This window comes from Rousettus aegyptiacus, unplaced genomic scaffold (assembly GCF_014176215.1).
Source record: "Rousettus aegyptiacus isolate mRouAeg1 unplaced genomic scaffold, mRouAeg1.p scaffold_m13_p_4, whole genome shotgun sequence".
NCBI classification, from domain to species: Eukaryota; Metazoa; Chordata; class Mammalia; order Chiroptera; family Pteropodidae; genus Rousettus; species Rousettus aegyptiacus.
Window position 1 is genome coordinate 146736884 of NW_023416307.1, and position 14963 is coordinate 146751846.

Genomic DNA, 14963 nt, shown 5'->3' on the forward strand with positions numbered 1-14963 from the left:
TAACTAAATGAAATAAAACAATTGGACACATTTTCATAGGCAAATGTTAATGTCTACAAAGATTAAATAAATGTTTGTTTATATTTAAGTAAGCCAATTGAAATGAAATATTTTTAAGACAACAGGGAAAATTTGAATATAGACTCCATATTAGATTATAGTAGGAATTGTTCAGTTCATTGGATTTGACAGTGATACTGTCGTCACATAAAGAAGTCTCCTCACATGTTATAAACACAAACTGAAATAATGAGTGATGAGCATGACATGGTGTCATGATTTTATTAAATACATCAGAAAGAATAGATGAAGCAAAAAATGTCAAAATGTGAATGTCATATCTAGGGAATGAATATATAGAGGTTCATTATAATATTCTCTCCACGTATATGTCTTTGAAATTTTTCATAATAGAAAATTAAATAAAATAATTTACTAATATAAAATATGGGCCGGTATGTAAAGAAGTAGGCAAGACAGCCTTCTTACCATTTGAATGTTTCTTCTCCCTCTGCAGGCACATCTTTCCCAAACATATATCTCTGAGCCTTATTTCCATAAAATCCAGTGCCTACATGATATCTCCAAAGATATCGCTATGCATATCCAAACATAATTTTTTCCTACTGCACCATCTATTGCTGCTATAGCAAATTACCACACACTTGATGGCTTGAAAGAACACAATTTATTACCTGATATTTCTGAAGGTGAGAAATCTGAAATTGGTCTCACTGGGCTAAGTCAATACTAAAAATTCTCCCTAACTTCCTGTGTCTCTCTATAAATCTAGTTTCTGCCTACGAAACTGACACTTTGAAAACAAATCTTGCATAGCATCTTGCTCTTCCTTAAACTCTTTATTGGTTTATTATTGCTTATTGTTCTTAGGATAGAGTTCAAAATCCTCATTATGTCCCACAAGGTCATTATCATTACATATCAGAATCTACCAAAACCTTTAAAAAAAAAATTGCCAGAGCAGCCATGTGTATCAGTCAGGATCCCCAAAAAAGCAGAAGATATACCCAAATGTGGATAATTTGAGGAGGGCTTGTTTACAAAGGCTTTGATTGCAAAGATGTGTATAAACTGAGACAAATCACTAGCGATAGTGTGGGAGTACAAGACTAGTAGCAGCAGGTGTGAATGGATGAGGTGTGGGAGAAGTTATCAGAACCCAAAAAGAAAAATGTTATGTTGAGTAGGCTGCCTTGAAAAAATTAGAGGCTTTTCTCAAGAGAAATATCCTAAAGTAACCTCATCAAGAGAGAATACATACTCTTAACCACACTCACCTCCATTGGTCAGACCCTACAGAAAGCCAGGGTGCATAAGAGCCTGTTTCTTAGCCCAGGCAGGTCAGCCTCCCATGGCAAAGAGTAGGATGGAAATAGGTAGCAAGTCTTCATGGAAGTGCAAACAGAAGACAGCTGGCCCAGGGAACAGGATAGGTGAAACAATGTTAAAGTTTGTTTTGAAAAGTAATGAGACTTATGCCTGGATAAGGAGTCAAGGAGAGTATAGTGGACAGTCAGAGGCATTTGGAAGTAAATGCTTTAATCGACAGGCAGCCATGGTGAGTTTTTGAAGAACAGAATGAAATTTAAAAATGAATGCCTCAGGAATATTAGTTTGGCCATTGTGGGCAGGGTAAATGGAAAACCAGAAATGATGGTCCAGGCTTAAAACAAGTGTAAGCATTCAGCCTGCTATGCTGGCCTTAGGAGTAGAAAATAATGAGTTTACACTGCTACGATCATCTTTATTCAAGTATTTTTGAACAACTATCACATTATAATCTTAGCACAATTTTTTTCTGGAAGACTTTCAAGGGTAAGGACTATTTTAAGATTGTGCACACAAATGGCCAAATTACCCTTCAGAATGCTCGACTGTACTCTCACCAACGGGTACGGGCTTGTCAGTTGCCCCATTGATTATCACCACCGTTTTTTTCTTTTTCTACTGAGTTATAAGTTACCTTATAATTCCCTGTGAATCCCTCTGTAACCACACTTGCCATATTTTGAATCCTTTTCTGTGAGCGTCCTAGGTCTTCAAGTGCCTCTCACTTCAGTGTTTCTGTTGTCTCTCTAGTTTTCTCAAATTCTTTTATGTGAGAGGGAATGGGGATCTCTGAGAGTGAAATTCAGGAGAGTGTCTCAGAGGAAAGTGATTGAATAGATAACATTCTTAGAACCAAATGAAAGGAGATGCCATGTACACTTATGCATTCGCTCAGCCAAAGGAGTTAATTTAAGGAAAGTAGAATTGGTCAGATAGTAAGGAAGAAAACCAGATTGCATGGCATCCATAATTGAGATAAAGTAGAATATGTGTGTGTGTGTGTGTATACATATATACATATATACATGATGAGTATCAACATAAAAAGTGCATTCACTATTAGAAAACAGGTTTGACCCCTGATTCTAATTACTCTTTACATAAAAATATGAAGAAACAGGCAGGGTATCAATAGGAAATGAATCTGGGTGAATTAAGCAATTGCATGAATTTTAACAATAAAAGTTATTTTAGTGACACTGGGAAGATTCTTATGAGAGGTCATTAGTTAAGAACACAAGGATGCACTAAAGTAGAAGGGAGGATAAAAGTGAGAAAAAAAGCTAATGCCTAGAAAGGGTATACTTTTTTCTAAACAATACTAAGAAAGACAACAGCTCTATGCAAGACCAAAGAAGATAGAGAAGATATAAGACTTTGACAAAATAATGATGACCTAAGTAGAGAACACAGTCACATGATAGGAGCAAATGTCTTCTATGCATATAAGGAATAACTTGAGATATCTCAATTTAAAAGTTAAGATCATTTGGCATCGTAACTAGAAAATAAACTTAACAGTCATAATTATATAGTTAGTTGTAATTAAGAGATGTGATATTATTTTAAATAAATCTGTAACATCTAGATTATTAGTCTATTCAATTAACATTTAATATAGAATTTAATGAAACTTCTTTATTAAAGTTCTTCCTTCATAAAAAAATAAAAATCATAAAGAAATTTATTAATGAAGACAGAACAAGATGGGATTTGCTTACACAGATCTAAAGTCTCCCTAAGAACAGAAACCTTCAGTTAATTCCTCTTGATATCACCTTCATTTACACACAAAACAGGTTGTAAAGCCCTCTATAGAAAGAGGCTGTTGCAATAATTATATACTATATCATAGGCATTAGTTTTCAGGCTACAAAATTGGAATCTTATTGACTCGTGTTTTCTTTACTGGAAAAAAACAAGCAATTAAAATAGACTCATGCGTGTGAGAGAGAGTAAGGGAAGGAGGAGGAACAGGGGGAGGAGGAAAGTGAGAGGAGAGAGAGTGAGTGAGAAAGAGAGAGAGAGCGAGTGAGTGTGTGTGTGTGTGTGTGTCCACTGGGAGAGGCTTTTATACCAGATATTCAAATAAACATTAGAAACTAACTCAGACCAGAAGTGTCATAACCAGACATTAAACACTGAAGAGACATCCCTTGTTTCTGTGAATTGTTGTTGACAAGGTCCAGGATTTTGGATCAAGCTGCCCTTGCTTTTAGCCGCTTGCTCTCATGTTATCCTTACTCTTCATAACAGCTGTCTTATTCCACAATTGCTCTTCTGAGTGGAAAAATAATATCATTTCCTCTCCCCACAAGAAAAAGGACTTTCATTCTGATACCTATTTTTTTCAACATTAATATCTTATTAGTTTCCCAGTACACTGACCTGTGTTTCTCTGATCTTTAGCTGGTACTCATTGTGTTGAGAATTCTTATTCCTTACTGAAAGAATCTTAGCTGTGGTAACCAAGTACATGCAGGTTTGGCCTTCCAACACAAATAACTTGTAGACGCTTTTCCCACATTTTGCTTCTCCAGCCTCCTCTGCCCCACTCCCTTTTTCACCTTTCCTAGATCCATGAAAGGGTCTACTGCTCCTCTGTTTGCATAAACTGCTAATAGCAAAAGCAGAGAATAAGAACACTAGAATAAGAAGAGACGTTGGAGAACATCTGCATTCTACATTGAAAACCGGTTTTGTTGTAAAGGCAAGATTCCCTTGGTTGATACTGGTCGTTTAGAGAAACCTATCTGATGAGGATAGTGAGGCTTCATTTGTACCCAGTGGAAAGGTTCCATGATCGATTAATATCTGATTCAGTCATGGACTACAGAGTGATGTCACTTATATTGGAAATGACACACTCTGATCTAGTCCATCCTCCTTTCTATCAGATGAAGGGTCTAAGGTTCTTAGCATTTAAACAACTGGCTTTCTAACAGCTAGTGGATGTCACTGCTGGAGAAAGAAACCAGATTTTCTGAGTCCTAGGAACCAGTGTCCAGGTATTGAAGGAAATAGAATTCTAAGAGTCAAATTATCTTCTCTCTTATTCTAGCAAATCACAGTCACAGTTCCTTCCAACTTTCCTTTCTTTATGTTTTTCTTTTCCAGCACCTAAATACCGTCTCTCTTCACACACAGATTATGTCAAGCCCCTAGTAATTGTTTTTGTGTGTGTATGTGTGGGAGGCTCTCTCCAATTACTTTTTCAATCGATCCTATTCTCTGCACTAGATAAATTTTCCTGATGCACTAATATTATAATCTTAATCTCCATCTTTAAAAGCAATAACATATTTAAAAGATAAATATTTCCAAGATAACATTTATTCTTCCAACTACATCTTCATGTCTTCATTGACATAAAACTACCACTTGGGAAAAGGCATCTCCTATTACGACTCAAAGTGCAACCTATTCCCCAACTTTTTTGGTTTTGTCTTGTACCTGAATATGGCATTATCATTTCTACCTATTATCATTTCTACCTAACAAAACCCGTCATCTGTTTTTTTGCTACCCATTGTTACCAGCTGCTTCCCTACATCTTTTCAGCATCTCATGCTACCTCACAATATAAACATCCACACACATATATACACAGTTTACTTTTTACCCAACAGAAATCTCATCAGTGCTACAGAGGTCAACTGAAGTAACTCAAAGATTAACGCATCATTACTTGAGAACTTTCACATATGAAGAATCACAAAGAATGTTGGCTCATATATATGCCATACATAGAAAGAAACTCAATAAGTATTTTTCCAATAATGATGGTGATAAAAAAAAAAACAGACTGTAGTTACTCAGTATGGCCATAATTTTATTAGTTGGAAGTATATCTACATACTGATTTTCTCCTAAAATAGACTCTTTAGAATCCCTAGACAATTCTTTTCATTACTTTTCTGAGATTGATCAATTTCATCCCTGGCTTGTTTGACAGTCAACAAGGAAATTGAATTGCTTTTGAACAAGTAAATGGGTTCCCACTCCTTTTCTTACTTGAAAGAAAATACTGATTTGCAGCACAAATAAACACCACACATGTCCATTTCCACAATACAAAAATTCTTTGAAGAACTCACTCAACTAGAAAATATATTGGGGTAAGAAACTATATACAAGTCTAGAAAATGCAGTAGGGTAAAAAATAAATCTGACAGTGTCTGTACCTATTTATTCCTTATGAAAGGGACAACTGTGACATCAAAAGTTTCAGTTATTTTAGGCACCTCTTCACCATGAGTCTAGGTTGAGTGAGGTTGCTGGGGGTGGAGGAGAGGAAGGGAAAGTCTAAACTAGATAGACTAGGATTTTTTTCCTTTAATGTTGTTTGTTTGATATTTTGATTCTGACTATGTTTAAGAGAAAAACAGAAAATGCTATTAAAAATGGTAAAATTCTGAATACAAGTAATCTCACAGAATTCCATAGTTTGTCCACAACCCCTAAAGATCATTCGCTGTATCACTTTCAGTTTTTAGAACACATATTTTCACAGATTCTTTTATGAGTCATGTTATGGAGCCTGCATTGTGGCCTTCTGTGTGGTCAGCTCATAGTGCTTTCTCCTGAAGAGACCATTTTACCAAATTGGCTCTTTGTGAAGGGCCCACTCTGACCATGGGCAGCTTGTTCTCTGTGCCTAGCAGGGTCAACTGTGTTTTTTTTTCCCCGCCCCTGAGAGTTCTGTGTTTTAAAGTACAATCTAGCTGTTCTTAGTGTACTTGCTGTTAACCCAAGAGCTGTCTCCCCAATGTTATCATCAAGTACTTCTCTTCTGTGGCAGGCATAGATATGGAAAGAAGTTGTCAGTTTAGGAATTTTAATTTTAAAACTCTATAGTTTCAAAATGGACACTGCTTTACATCATCATCATCAAAGTAATACATGGCCTTTAAACAAACAAAATACAATAGTATATAAAGTATAAAGTGAAAATGTATCTTCCCAACTTTATCATCCTCTGTAAACAATTATTTAGAATTAACTACTGTTAAAGGATAATTGATAACATGCACAAACATTAACAAAGTGTGTATATGAGTGTGCATATCATATAAGTATACATATATGTGACCATATACATATATGATATATATTCATATTACTATATCTAAAAGTTTAATTATGTAGAAACATAGGCATAGTATTCTAAAAATATATTTAACTAAATATCTTTAATTTAAATTTTAATATTTGTATGCCGATATATACACATATACATTTCTTTTTTTTTAACTTCAACAGGTTATATGAATGTATCATGATTTTTTTAATTCAGTTCAAAATACCCATCCTTCTCCTTAGAAACCATATAAGCAACAAGAGTGGAGTGTTGAAAGAAAAAAATCCACGAACTTGAAATTCTGTACCCTACAAAAGTAACCTTCAAAAGTGAAGGAGATATGCTAAGAAAGGAGAAACAATGGCATCATATAAAATGTTCAGCTAAAACCACAAAAGACAGAAAAAGAATATAAGACAAAAACTGGAACAAAAAACAAGGACAAGAAATAGAAAACAGTAACATATAATAGCTATTAATCCAATTATTTGAATGCCAGCAGTCTAAATATACTAGCCAAAAGACAATATTTGTCAGAGTGGATCGCACAAGAGACCCACTTTAAATATAAAGACACATATAGATTAAAAGGGGATGGAGAAAGAAATCCTCTCTCTCTCTCTCCCTCTCTCTCTCTCTCTTTCTCTCTCTCTCTCTCTCATGCACGTGCGCGCGCGCGCACACACACACACACACACCCATCAAAAACAAAAATGAGTAACAATATTTCAAAAGAGTAGACTTCAGAGCAGGGAAAGTCCTAATGAATAAAATGGAGCATTACTAATGATAAAGGGGGTTACTACCCCGAGAAGACATCACAATTCTTAATGATTATGCACCTAACAACCGAGCTTCAAAGTAATTGAAGAAAAACTGATAAAACTGCAAGGAGATATAGGTGAGTCCACTGTTACAGTTAGCAACTTTATTATCAGCCTATCACAAATGGACATATCAGGCAGGCAGAAAATAAGTAAGGACGTAATTGAGTGCAACCACACCATCAGTCACCTGGATATAGTCGACATCTATAGGCTACGTCATCCAACAACAGTGTATTACACATTCTTCTCAAGATCGCATGGAACATACACCAGGACAGACCACATTCTGGGCCATAAAACATACTTTAACTAATTTAAAAGAATAGATATTATATAATCTCTGCTCTCAGACCACAATGGAATTAAATTAGAAATCAGTACCAGAAAAATAGCTCGATAATCTGAAAATACTGGATTAAACTACACCCAGGAAAAAACACATGGATCAAAGAAAAAAGATCTCAAGAGAAATTTAATTTTTTGAACTAAATGGAAATATGACCTCTCAAAATCTGCGAGATGCAGGGAAAATATTACTTAGAGGAAAATTTATAACATTGAATATATATTAGCAAAAGAATAAAGATCTAAAATCAATAATCTAAGCTTCTTCCTTAGAAAAAGAAGAGCAAATTAAATCCAAAGTGGAATAAAATAAATAGTAAAAATCAGAGCAGGAATCAAAGGCATTGGAAACAGGAAATAAACAGAGAAAATCAACAAAACCTCAAGCTGTTTTTTTTTTTTTTTTTTAAGATCAATAAAGTAATGAGCCTCTAGTCAGGTTAAATAGGTTAAATAAAAAAGAGAACAAATAAATATACATAGTATCATAAATAAAAGAGAAGATATCACTATAGAGCCCATAGACATTAAGAAGATAATAAATGATCATGAACAAACTCTATGCCCACATATCTGTTAACTTAGATGAAACAGACCAATTCCTTGAAAGACACAATCTACCAAAACTCACACAAGAAGAAAGATCATCCGAATGGTCCTTTTAAGGAATTGAAACAATAATAATAACCTTCCAAAACAGAAAGCATCAAACCCAGATGGGTTTACCAAATATTTAAGAATGAGATTACGCCAATTCTCTACAGTCTCTTTCAGGATTTAGAAGCAGAGGGAATACTTCATAACTTGTTCTGTAAGATAAGCATCACACTAAAAATAAAACTAAAGACATTATAAGAACTACTGACCAATTTATCTCTCATGAACATAAATACAAAAATTCTCAACCAAATATTAACAAAGCAAACCCAACAATGCATAAAAATAATTATGTATCATAACCAATTGGAATTTATTCCAGGTATGCAAGATTTTTTTCAAACTTCAAAAATCAATGTAATTAAGCTAAATAAAATAAAAGGTATACAGATTGGGAAGGAAGAAATAAAACCTTTTGTTTGCAAATAACATTATTTTCTATGTAGAATATGTGAAAGAATCAAGAAGAAAAAAAATCCTGTAACTAATAAATGACAATAGCAATGTAGCAAAATATATAAACATCAATCACTTTTTTTATATACAATCAATGAACAGCAGAATTTAGCTCCCACAAAAATGAAATTTTGGGGTATAAATCTAACAAAATGTGTACATAATCTATGGGAGGTAAAAAAAAGCTAATGAATTACATTTTAAAAACTAAATAAAAAGATATTTCATGTTCATAGAAAGGAAGACTCAAGATTGTCAAGATTTTGATTCTTTCCAAATTGATCTACAGGTTCAGTAGAATCCCAATCAAAATCCCAAGGTATTGTGTTGATATTGAAAAACAGATTCTAAAGTTTATAGAGAGAGACAAAAGACCCAGAATAACCAACACCATATTGAAGAAGAACAAAGTTGAAAGACTGTCATTTACAGACTTCAGAACTCACTATAAAGCTATATTAATCAAGACAATGTGGCAAAAGAATAGATAAATAGATCAAGGGAACAGAATAAAGAGTCCAGAAATAGACCTATCTAAACATAGTTAACTGATCTTTGACAAAGGATCAAAGACAATGCAATGGAGCAAAGATAGTCTCTTCAACAAATGCTGTTGGAACAACTGGACATCCACTGGCAAAAAAAAATTCTAGACACAGACCTTACATACTCTGCAAAACTTAACTCGAAATTGATTATAGAGCTAAATGTAAAACACAAAATGATACAAGATAATCCGTCGGTGGTCCTCAACCGTTTTGGCACCAGGGACCAGTGCTCCTATAAGAATCTAATGCCTGATGATTTGAGGGGGAGCTGAGGTGGTGATGCTAGCACTAGGGAGCAGCCCCAAATACAGATGAAGCTTTACACCTTGGCCTGCCATTCACTTCCTGCTTTGTGGCCTGGTTCCTAACAGGCCACAGATTAATACTGGTCAGTGACCTGAGGGTTGGGGACCCCCGATCTAGGTGACCTTGAGCATGGGATATGAAAAACCTATGTGCACCTTATGCACAATTTTGCAGAACCTAAAACTCTTCTGAAAAATAAAGTCTATTTAAAAGAAAAAAAAAGGCCTACTATCTTAATTTTTAAACTCTTGAAAAATATTTCATAACTGAAGCCATTCTCCTAATGATGGGCATTTATGTATTCGTGATCTTTATTAAAAATAAGGTTAAAAGGAAAATTATTTTTCATAGTTGTTCTAATATTAGAAATAAGTTCTGAGAAGTAGAAATTGTCCAGGATACCCCAAAATATTGAAATTTGATACAGACTGACAAATGTTCTCTGAAACCTGGTCCCAAAGTTTAATCCTATCAACTGCATATGACAGATTTTTCCCAGAAACTTCATTAACATTGAGGAGCACTATTCTTATTTTTCATTTTTACCAAACCAATAGTTGAAAACATACTTTATTTTAAAATAAAGTTTCTTATTGTGTAGCTGAGAAATTCATGTTTGTGGACTATTTGTACTTCTTTTAATAATTATCAGTTTATATACATCATTTTTTTAATTGAGTGACTTTCTTTTTATTATTAATTAAAAATAAATGGTTGAACTAAGTACCCAAATTAAAATGTTAAAATATATTAAGATCAACATTCAGCAGGGGGAGAAAATAATAATAATCATTTATAATTCATGTAAATATTTTAAAAATTAAAAAGAACAAGTATATATTTGAAAATACATATAAATGCTTGTTCTTTAAAAAAAGTCACTAAAATAAAACTTGCAAAACATAAAAATAAACTAAACAATTATGAAAAATTTTAAATACTATTCAGGACATACTCATAGATATATGAAAGATTAAAGATATGGACTAAACATCATTTCGTGCTAATACATTAGAAAATCAGGATGACATGCTTGTCTTTAGGAAATTGTAAATTACAAGAACTGATTTGAGAAGAGACTGATAACAGAGGGAGAAAGTTTTAAAATTTGCCTAAAGTACCCAAAGAAATCTTTTACAGACATTTATTTCCTGGGTAACATTTTTAAACAAGTGAAAATACACATACATATTAGTTTAAAATGCCATTTCAAAAATTAAATTTGAGTTTTTTAAAAATGACTTATTGCTGAAGTTTTGAATCTTGCCTCAGAAATTTAAACATCAACACTTTGCTGGTCTTTAGTGATAAGAGTTCCAATGAATTCTATTTATTTACTCAAAAATTACACACTGTTGGAATAAATAAATAGAATTTATTGGAAACTACAGGACATGTTGGATTCATGCTGTACATGTCTCTAGAATGTTATTTCATTAAAATCCACATACTTTATTTGCAAAAATATATTTATAGTGATGATTTGTTATAAATAAGGTCCTCAGCCCACAGAGTTTTATGGATGAAGTCCATCAGACCTTCAAAGAATGACAATACAAAATCCAGTGGGCAGTTCTAGAATATAGAAAAATGCCAGCTTTTCCATTAATATTCTATAGCTAGCATAACCCTAAAATCAAATTAGATTAAAAAATAGCCCAACAGAAGTGTGAAGATCAATCTCAACTAGAATATTTGTATAAATAAATTTTAATTAAAAACAGTTGCAACTCAAACTTATATTGCATGTTATTAGTAAATAGTATTTTGAAAGAAGTCAAAAGTTGTTTGACATAAGAAAATCTACTAATATAACTTATTAAAATTTTTAAAGAAAACTTTTTTTTCTCAAAGACATTTGATAACATTTGGCAACAATGGAAAGGGTACTTCCTAGAAGCTAAACATCATACTGAACCATAAAATACTTGAAGCAGTGAATCAAGAGTAGGATGGTCACTGTCACAGTCATTAATTAACACTTTTTAAAACTTTTTAGTGGATGCCACAGTAAAGAAAAAAGAAATAAGAGGTGAGAATCTTGCTGGAAAGAGGCGTAAGTTTCCAGTTATTGTGATAGCCAAAACAATAACCTAAAATTACTTAAACAGAAATAGTATAATCAAGGAAGTAGCTGAGTGTATCAAAATCAGTAGTTAGTGCTAGTCATATACAAAACAATAAAAATTATTCCCACAATACTTAAAAAGTTCTGTTATTAAAATATGCATATAGAAAGTGTGCAGAATTGATACCATTTCAAAACTTTAATTTTGGATGCCAAATAATAATTGAATAAATTGAAAATTTTATCACATCTCTAGATTGTAAGAATTAAATTTGTAAAGATATAATTTCTCTGAAATTTATTACATATGTGCCATAACTTATAATTAACATTTTACCATTACATTTTCTTTGTTTAAAATTATTTTGAATTTTGTTTAATTGTAATGCAATGTTGAACACTTGCAATATAGTCATATTTCATTTGGAAAAAAATTTTATGGAGTATTTCAAACAATTTTGAACCTAGATGAGAAATGGAGGTGATGCAAAAAAAGTTATATCAATATATAGCTATAAAGTTATAATAATCAAAGAGTGTGTCAAATGGGTGGTTCAATTTGACACAATTGAAAACCTAGAAGAAATCTAATACTAATAGTTAATACTTATTAAGCAGTAACTATGTGCTCAAGGCACTTCTCCAAAGACTTCATATACTGTGATTATATTATTCTGCATCTTAGAAGTAGGACCTATTATTATCATGCTTATTGTCAGATAAGAAAAGGTAGGAATTTTAAGTAACACAGCCTGTGTTGCTCCATAATCTGCCCTTCCAATTATGTATTATACAGTCACTAAAAATGCGTATCAAAGTAAAGGCTACATCTGAAATCAGTAAGATACAAAATGATCACTGTAACTAATATGAAGATAATGGGCTAACTGTATAAATAATCTGATATTTCTTATTTCACAAAATATATTCCTAATAAAGTTAAAATTTAAATGTAAAGAAAAGTAACAAGTTTTGAATTGGAGAAGTCTAGGATTTTCTAAGCATGGAAACAGCAGAAATTGTAAATAAATATATTGAAATTTTTGATTACAAGAATAATATGATTTTCTATATAAGCATTACTGATAAACCCGATAGAAAAGGACCCAAAGAATCAGGAAGTTGCTTATGACGAATAGGAGTTTCATCCATTGACCAAACCTACACGTAAACTTTATTTCCAATCAGTTCTTCAGTAACTTACATTTACATACAGTCGGACAAGGATCACCAGCCTCAAGGAAAGCATATTAACTGTTAGAAAACAAAACAAGATAAAGCCAAAGTATAATATGGAGTTTGAAATAATATTAAGACAATGCAGGGGGAAAAGAGTTCAAAATATGAGGTAGTCTCCCCTTATTTGCGGTTTTACTTTCTACAGTTTGTTACCCACAGTTAACCACAGTCTAAAAATATTAAATAGAAAACTCCAGAAATAAACAATTCATATGTTTTAAATTGCGCGTCATTCTAAGCAGCTGATGAAATCTCACACCACTGTGGTCAGTCCCACCAGAGGCATGAATCATCCCCTGGTCCAGAGTATCCACATTGTATAGGTTCCCCACCTGTTAGTCACATAGTAGCCATCTCAGTTATCAGATCGACAGTCTCAGTTATCACAGTGCTTTTGCTTAAATAACCCTTGTTTTACTTAATAGTGGCCCCAAAGCACAATAGTAGTGATACTGGCAATTTGGATTATGCCAAACAGGAGTCACAAAGTGCTTCCTTTAAGTGAAAAGGCGAATGCAGCACAATAAGATATTTTGAGAGTACACAGTCACATAACTTTCATTATGGTTATCGTTGTAATTTTTCTATTTTATTATTATTGTTAATCTCTTACTGTGCCTAATTTATAAATTAAACTTTATCATAGGTAGATATGTGTAGGAAAAAACTATGTAGGCATAGGATTTGTTACCACTCATGGTTTCAGGCAACCATTAGGGTCCTGGGATGTATCCCCCAAGGATATGGGGAGACAACCGGACTTAATCTTCTATGAATAACGGAATGTTGCAACCTTGAAAAAGCAGAGGGTGTTACAAAGAAAAAAAGCATGAAATATCTCTGGGAAAAAATTAAAAAGTCCAAAATACTTAATAAAATAACAGTATGACAATAAATAAAATCCTCTTGCCAATTAAAAGAAATAAAAAGAAAAAGAGACAAGTGGGGAAACCACCCAGAAAGTATAATATCCAAGGAAGTTTTTCCAAAAGAAAAAAATAAAGAAGATAGGAGGAATTTATAAACATGTTAATAAAACTTTAATTTAGAGTTTTAATTTCTACTTTAAAAACTGAGAGAAAAAACTTGGATTAAAGACAAAGTTTTAATGTTCCAGGAAAGAAAAATAACAGACGACATACAAAAGGATAAGAATCATAATGCTTTCATATTTATTATGCTAAACACTGGAAAACAATGGTGCAAAAAAATCACCATTGTTAATCTAGAATTGTATACATAGCCAAACTATTATTCAAGATTAATGATAGAGATGTTTCCAAAATTAATAAGCAATATTTAAGTTTTCAAGATGTAAATTTTAAAGTAATTTCAAAAATTGGTAAGTGAATTGAAATAAAGTAATAAAAAGATAGTCATAAAAACTAAGAAAATTGTTGACAAAGGATAAAAGTTCAGGTGTTCACTTTCAGAAAGATATGCCCCCACTGTAGCAAAAGGTTAAACCAAATAACCATATCAGTAATATTGAGAAAGAAGAACATTGAGGATTAATTGTCCCACAAGGATAATAGAGCACTAGGTCTAAAGAGTAACTAGTTTGGATTGAAGCAAGAAAGCAGGACCAGAGAGCTCTCAGGGTGGAACTGGGTGGAACAGGAAGTGGAATTCAGTATATGATTAACGTTTAGACCATCTTGAAAAGAATTAAGGACAAGTTAGTGACAGTCTGCAACTAAGCCAACAACAAAATAAATAAAGCAATTGTTAACTGTAGCAAATGCTAATTATTAATTTAATAAAAACCTTTGATATAAACTTTGTTGAGAAATTGAAGACAGAAAAAGTGTAGAACACTGAAAATCATGAAATAGTACCTTAAGAATCTGTTTAGAAGTATGGAAGGAATACTGGAATAAACGCTAAAATATTAGAAGAAATTGTAAGAGTTGGAGGAGAGCGTTGGGTAACACAGCACTTCACTTTTTCTTTCTGAGCTTTGTAGTACTTTCTTTTTTACTTTTATGTTGTGGCTTTCTAATAATTGGATAAAATAAAATTTAATTGTCTGTACCTTAATGATAGCTTGACCACCTTAAAAAACAAATAACAAACCAAGAAAAATG

General features: G+C 32.7%; 1 protein-coding gene across 1 annotated transcript in view; it reads left to right on the forward strand.

Annotated features, from left to right (window-relative positions):
• ARPP21 (cAMP regulated phosphoprotein 21) overlaps positions 1-14963 on the forward strand; it is a 293441-nt gene that overhangs the window by 57473 nt on the left and 221005 nt on the right. The window lies entirely within an intron of this gene.